Consider the following 7,445-nt stretch of genomic DNA (forward strand, 5'->3'; position numbering starts at 1 on the left):
GACGCACAAAGAGAACCTGTTGGCTGTTATTTATCCATTTTCCTAATATATACAACAGATTATATTTATTAGCTGTGGTACCTTTTAACTTTTTGCACAGCTAAAATTCCCTGTTTGTGCACACATTGACCAGTAAAGTGGATTCTGGTGGTGGAAGGTGTTTCTCAGCTCTGGCCTGTTCCTTTCACACTCCTTCAGTCAGTCAGATGTTGTCACTTTTACAGGCAGCAGCTTTAATGGGCAGCTTCACCTGCTCTGCTCTCCCGTTCTCAGCCACATCACGCAGCTTCTTTTCTGCTGGATGCTACACGACCGGCACTGAGGAGCTCGCAGACGGAGCCGGAGACGGGCTCGTTAACATAGAGAAGCAGATAAGGAGGCAGACGTTTCCTGCAGGAGTTAGTGGAGCGCAGAACAAAGCTGACAGGAATACTGGACTCTTATTCATCGAGTGGAATAAGAGTCAGAAATACGACTCAAAGTGAAGCGGAGTCTAACAAGCTAAATTCTTCCCTGTTGCCATATAAACACAAACAGTGATAACACATTACATTACAGCTGTAGCCAAAAAAAGCCATTTTACTGGCACATTGAAAGTCAATGTATATCATTGCAGTCTTTGTTCTTGTGTTTCCAGAACATGTGATGCAAAAGTATTTTACATAGCAACAAGCACCTTCAAAAAATAAATAAATAAATAAAAAAAAGAGAAGAGGACAAAAACATGCTTTATAGCCCCGCCGGTGGTGAAACCTTTTAGTAACACTGAGGGCATCCTTATTTGAAGAAGTGCACCGCTCCTCATGTTCCTCTTTACATATTTCACTGATATTTCTCACCTCCTGAGAGATCGGCCGGTGAGGAGGAACGGCTGGATGTTGTGTAAGTGCACAGCGGGAATCTTTCCAGACAATTAGAGCAGAACTGAGGTCCTGAAGAGATCAGCACTGAGACGGTGCTAAAACTAACGGCTTCAGCAGACTCACCCTCCCCCGAAGGGCAAGGACCTGCTCTCACCGTGCGACAGGAAAGGAAGTCAGTGGAAACTTGCTGCTCACGTTTTTTCAGAGGCTCATCTGAGACTGCGAACAAAGATGGGAACGGTTTAAGAGACAAACCCCTGCAGCCACGTGGACCTGGGAGGGGCAGAGACTTTTATCTGGTGGGTCCACCGTTCACGCAGGAGACAGATGGCTTCTGTCTGAGGCTCATCAGATCAGAGCCGATTAGAAACTGATAGATACGACCTGTTAAACGTCGGCCACTTCCAGTCGTCCCTGATTGTGCGCACACATTTACCAGCCCCCCCAGTGAGGATCATCAGATATAAGAATTATTATCTGATCTGATGATCAGATGATATTTTTGTGAGGAAAAAAAAAAAGAAGTTTTACAGAACAAGTCAAATGCAGTTCATTTGTCCAAATATAAATGTCTAGGACATGACACATTTCTGAGTTACACCAGCTTGTGTCTCGGACACTTTTTTTTTATTTCTGTCGGCATGAAAAATTCAAAGATAAAATCAAATGGAAATATCATATATATATATATATATATATACAGCAGATCAAAAAAATTGCAGTGACTTTATGAGTCAGATGAAAGTGGACCCTCTCCGTAAGAACTTCAGTCCAGTTCGTCATCACAGAGCCTCTTTTAGACTGAACCAGCCTTTCAAAACAGACTTGCAGTTTTCATGCCGCCACTCTCAGCCGTGTTTAATGTCGAGCGCAGAGCTGAGCTCTGCTTTCAATGAGGCAACGGCAGAAAAGAAGCTCAATCGCACAGAGATGAGAGGAGGCAGAGGGGCCTGTGATTGAGTCCTGCCAAGATCTCACTGAGATGCAAAAACCTCGTGGCTCATAGATTCTGAAGGCTGAATGTCATCTCAGTGAGGAACTCCTTCTCAGGTGAGCTCGCAGTGGATGCGCTCAGATTTTCATTTCCTTACTGTAAACAGAAAAGGCTCCAGTCAGAAGCTGTTTAGTGATCCACATCTCCTGGAAATGACATTTCTATAAAACTCATTTGCAACAGAAAGCGTGATTTGAAAACGATGACGTTTTTGATTAACATAATGAAGAGATGCTGTTAATTAGCATGCCCGGCATTTAGCAAATTTGTTGGCACTAGATATATCAATGAAGTCTTAAGATATAGCCAGATTTTTGTCCTCCAAACCAGTCAGTGATCAGTTCATATTCGCCATAACAATCTTTGCAGTCTATAGAAACGTCATTTTTAATAGATTAGGTTAGTTTAGCTTTGCATGAACACTGAAATGAGCATGCTAACAAAATGTACTCGCGAGCAGCTTCAAAATCAGTAATGAACATCCAGACAACGACGGCAAAGGCTCCAGGCTCCATTTGGCTCCGGATGTGGACTGAGTGATTAGATCTCAAATGCGTCCTGGGCCGGTTCACACCTGTTCTTAGAGCTGTCTGGCGGAGGATGCTAATGCCACATCTGAAAGTGGGACGTTAAGTGCTTCAGCAAGTTGGCTTTCGGGGCCATTGAATCAACAAGTGTCGGAACCAAACAGCATCACTGCGCTCATTTGGTGATTTGATGATGATGGTGGAGAGCACTATTGGCTCTAAATCACCCACAGGTGTTCACTCCAGTCGAGATCTGGTGGCTGCGAAAGCCATAACATATAATTTACATCATTTACATAATTTTCATATTCATCAACCCATTCAGGGGCCCTCATGCTGCGTGTCTTTGGATCTGGATGCTCTTGTCATGTTTCATTTTTTCATGTCTCTTCTTTATTTGGTCACTCTTCTCCACATCTCTTCTGTGTAATCAGTCCAAAAAAAAAAAACTAAATCAAACAAACCAGTATCAATTCACCATTTTTATGGGGGTTAGGTGTCAGATTGTTTCTCGGCCACAACCGGTAAATTCTCGGGATCTTTGCCGGTTGCCTGGCAACTGCTTCTGGCTTTAGAAAAAAATAAAATAAAAACTGCCTGGCATACAAGCCCCCCCAATAAAAATGCTTGATGCTGAGGACAAGAAGCTCAGCCAAGTTTTCTAGACAGCAGCTTTAAGTGATTAAGAACTACAGATGTTTGTTTGCCCTGCTGGGCGTCAGTTTGTCAAAAATCCGCCCGTCTTTTACTTTACCATCCGTTTCGCTGAAGGAAATGTGGCTAAATGCACTGCTGCTACTTTCCATTTCATCCCGTGGTCCCTTCATACCCACACACCGAGGTGGTGCCACAACTCCTCCACAGGAGGATCTCTCGAAGGGAAGGAGATTTGTAATTCTGCAGAGTTTAAAGGCCAAGCCGCCAGAGACTGTACACAAAGGACACACGGGTATTTCATGTCGAGCAACAAGCCCAGTGTGCTGTCTGCTGTGGGACTCAATGCGACAATCTCAGCACAGTGTGAAATTTGTGTCACGCAGGGGGTGACAAACTCGGGGCGGCTTTCGTCACGACAATGACCCCCGACTTCCCGGCTGGTATTGACAAGTTTACAAGATTTTAAAAAGCACCATTAAAAGGCGAAAATGTGTATCTAACGCTCGCATCTCTCCAGAGGTGCGAAACAACTTCCCCTTCAGCCTGTTGCGTTAAATTTGCCTTTTCAACATTCATTCAGATTTTTTAGATTTTTTATTGACTACCTTTTTTTTTAAGGCAGCACTTCATACTATTTTTCTTTAATCCAGCTAAAACATAATGCCAACAGCTGTCTGTGGTTAAAGGAGCAGATTAGAGCTACGAAAGGAGATTGTGGCAGAGTGTGCTGGAATTACTGACAATTTAGCGTTGTACTTCAGGCTGTCGGAGGAAAATATGCTTGTGATCTTACTGCTCAGAGCAGCAGCAACAGCAGAATTCCATCAAGGGCCACTCATCAAGTGGTGAATCTGACGTTTGGGCCTCGATTTTGTCCACACGGCCAAATCCGGCGATGCGAGGAGACACAACGGGGAAAGACGTGTAATCTGTAATCTGTAATCTGTAATCTCAGTGAGACCGTTTCTGGCACAGACTGTTGAGTAACTCATCCAGATGTAAAGGATTCTCCCATTTGTTTGGCACCAGCTTCCCCATGTCTTCTTTTACACAAACGTTTTGATTTATACATTCTTATACGGAAGATTGAAGCCAAAAGTGCCCGCACCTGCTGCATCTGTACTTTGACCTCAGCCCAGTTTGTGACCTCAAACCACAACGAAAGAGTTCAACTTCTTACAGCAGGTTGAGTCTCAAACGGTATTTCCATGATCTCACAGATGCCTGCCATCTGCCTGGAATGATAAAATATCTCCCCGGAGCGAAATTTGTGTTTTAATTCTAAATCTCCACAGACTGCACCACATCTCTGCTGCAGGTGCAGCTTTGTTAACTGAGGTATTAAGAGACCGGGGTATTCTCCATTCATCCCACAGAAAGGCTCCTCAATATTTGGTGAACGTGGCGTTTTTTCAGGCTTCATTAGCCGTCCACATTTTCATGCACACAAGAAAACAAAGCCGTGCGTACAATATTGTTAGCTAAAAAAATAAATAATAATCAATTAACAAAGGTTTAATCTTCATTTGGAGGGTCTGGAATCCAGCTAGGTGGGGGAGCATCAGGTTTGAGCTCTGATTAAACAGTTGATTTAGTTTGTTTTGGTTTTGGTTTGATATTGAAAAATGTTTTGGGGATTTATTATTATTTTACTTGATGCCTGACATGTTAATTTATTCGTAAACGCTTCCTTCATCACAATTTTCATCCATCTGAATTTGTAAACACTGACCTCCCCCACACACAGTGAAGTGCAGAAATCAGTCGTCTTCAAGGCTTTGTGTAATTGAATCACATCTTTGCAGATGCACACATGGCTTGTAGACACGAATTCATCTTGTTATTTCAATTCTCCGAAATCCATACTACATCAGTTACTCACTTATACTTTGATCAACGATTGGCAGTGTTGTCGGGGAAGATGTCAGTGCCGACAACCTGAGGCGGTGTTGACCAAATATCAAGGACGGTAACATAATAAATCCACATATGTGCCATGAGATTGCTATTGATGCTGCCTTCTAGTCCAATCATCTGCACTTGAGTGAAATTAGTTAGGCTTCGCCATCTTTTTCAGAGCATCAGGAAGAAAACCAGTCACCTCTTTGGCTCTCGGTAGCAATGACCTCATTTCACACATTAATCCTCTAATCACCCTGAGTTCACCGCAGCATCTGCTCTTTATTATGTTCACAATGAATTAACTCTGCCAGCCGTACATGGCTTCCAAAGCTTCCTGAAAATGTATCTTTGTAGATGTAGATGTCCCCCCCCCCACTTCACCGCTTACCCTCCAGATGCTTCCAAATTTGTGTCATTTACATTTCTGAGTTCACTTTACGTTTTCGTTTTGAACGCAGTTTTTCTAATGTATAAATTACTGAGTTTGAATGCCTTGAATGCATTTCTCATACTTTTTCAGTTTCAACTTTAACTTCACTTGGGTTCACATCCACTATTACTCCTGCCTTATTCACCGCTGATATGTCTTAACCCCGGCCAGTGTTAAGACTATTAAGAAAGGCTTATCTTCACCACTGACTGTGCAGCAGAAGCCCTCCGGACGCTGCATCACACTGCAGACTCTGGTCGTCTCTCTCCAGGATGAATAAAGTTGGATAGAAGTTATGGGTACTTCGGGCTTAGACCTTTAGTTTGCTACAATAGGTCTCCCCAGTAGTTCTGCCTCGTCCCCATTCAGATGTATAAAATGCAATCAATGATTATAGTTTAGATATGTGGAAATGTTCTCATTATGCAAATACCTGCATCCTGGAGAAGCACAGTTCCATCTCTCCATCGTCTTTATATTGCAGCTCGGACATGAAAACGCTTTGAAGGAAATAGGTGGAGTTCCTAGAAGTGAATTCATCCCCAACCTTACATGGGCTGTTTGTTGTAGTTATTTCTTCTGGTTTCCACAAGACAAGGGGTTATAAAACACTGTCTGAGCAGCGTTACGTCTTCAGGGCTGACTGGAGGCTGCTGGTGACTGACAAGGCTGGACAGGGCTACCTGGTTAGCATGCTAAATTCAATAAAGATGGAGCGAATTTCAAGATCCTATCAAAGACAATGTTCTCAAAGAAAAAAATTTACTTCCAACAAGTGATAACAAAGCCAAGCTGATTTTTAAGGCCAGCTCTCAGTTGGTTTGCTCCAATGAACTTTCAGAGTCAGCCAGAGCAGCAGGAAGGTGCGTGCAAATTAAAGAGCCACGTTTTAATAATATTAATCCAAGTTAGAACACTAAAATATAAAAATGGGACACCATCTCTGGTGGAACGGCTGCTGATTGGTTAAACAAACTTCATCCCTGAAGTGTTTAGATTCAGTTTCTGTCTGGGGAGGAAGTCATAGAGATGAACCCAACAACCCAAAGAAAAAGATGGCGTATTCTTTCCCCTCGTCATCTTGCCCTTTGAAATAGCACAGAAACAGTTTTGTAACTGAGAGGTGACTTCAACTGACAGCTCTGGAGAGGAATCTGATCTTCTCCTCTGAGAACTGCTGTGCCACAAGGTACGAACACACAGCACTCAACCTGCATTTCCTATTCAAACTTTAGTCGTGTATATTCATGCCTTGGGGCACCGAATGCATGAATCCTATTTGTAATTTGAATTTACATTTTGGAGAGACTGAAATCCCTGTCATGCTGCTTCTATGTGTAATGAGTGGAACCACAAGCGTCATTATAACAAGTCAAGAAATGTCATTCAAGGTTGCAAATTGGTGTATGTACATGTAGATAATGGCGGCACTGTTCTTGAATCAGCAAAACAAGTCTGAAGTAGTTTCTAAAGTAACAATATGAAATGATGTCCTCATTTTTTACATTTACAACTTTATCAACGACTTATTTTGACTTTATGAAATGACGGTGTTTGTTTAGCATCATCAGTTTTTACTCTGCTTCCATCTCATGCCGACACCAATAATGTGGCTTAAAAAAAGTGTTTCCTCAAAACGTAGTCATCTTGCTGACAATAAGCCTGAGCGTGTTAGTATCTTTGCACTCAGTCCACACAGACATGATATCCAGAAGTCTGAAAACGATCCTCAAACCAGAAGCCTGAGAGGTGTAAAACTGCATCAGAATGGTAACAACTACATCTTGTCATAGATATCAAGACTTTGAATAAAATGCATGGAAAGTGTAAAATATGGGACCTTTCATTGATTAGTACCTTTTTAAAATATATCTTCCCCTTCTGGCTGGGCATTTTGGCATATTTGAACTGTGCCCCTTAAAATCTAAAGGCTTTCTTTTTTCAGGATTTTTCTTTTTAACTTTTCCAAAAAATGCGTCTTTAAGAAACAGTTTTTATTATTTAGACTTCATTCATATTTATATATGATATTAACCGAGTTTCAGTATATTTTGAGTTTTGTAGACTTTTAG

The sequence above is a fragment of the Echeneis naucrates genome, chromosome 14 (genome assembly GCF_900963305.1).
Source record: "Echeneis naucrates chromosome 14, fEcheNa1.1, whole genome shotgun sequence".
Classification (NCBI taxonomy): domain Eukaryota; kingdom Metazoa; phylum Chordata; class Actinopteri; order Carangiformes; family Echeneidae; genus Echeneis; species Echeneis naucrates.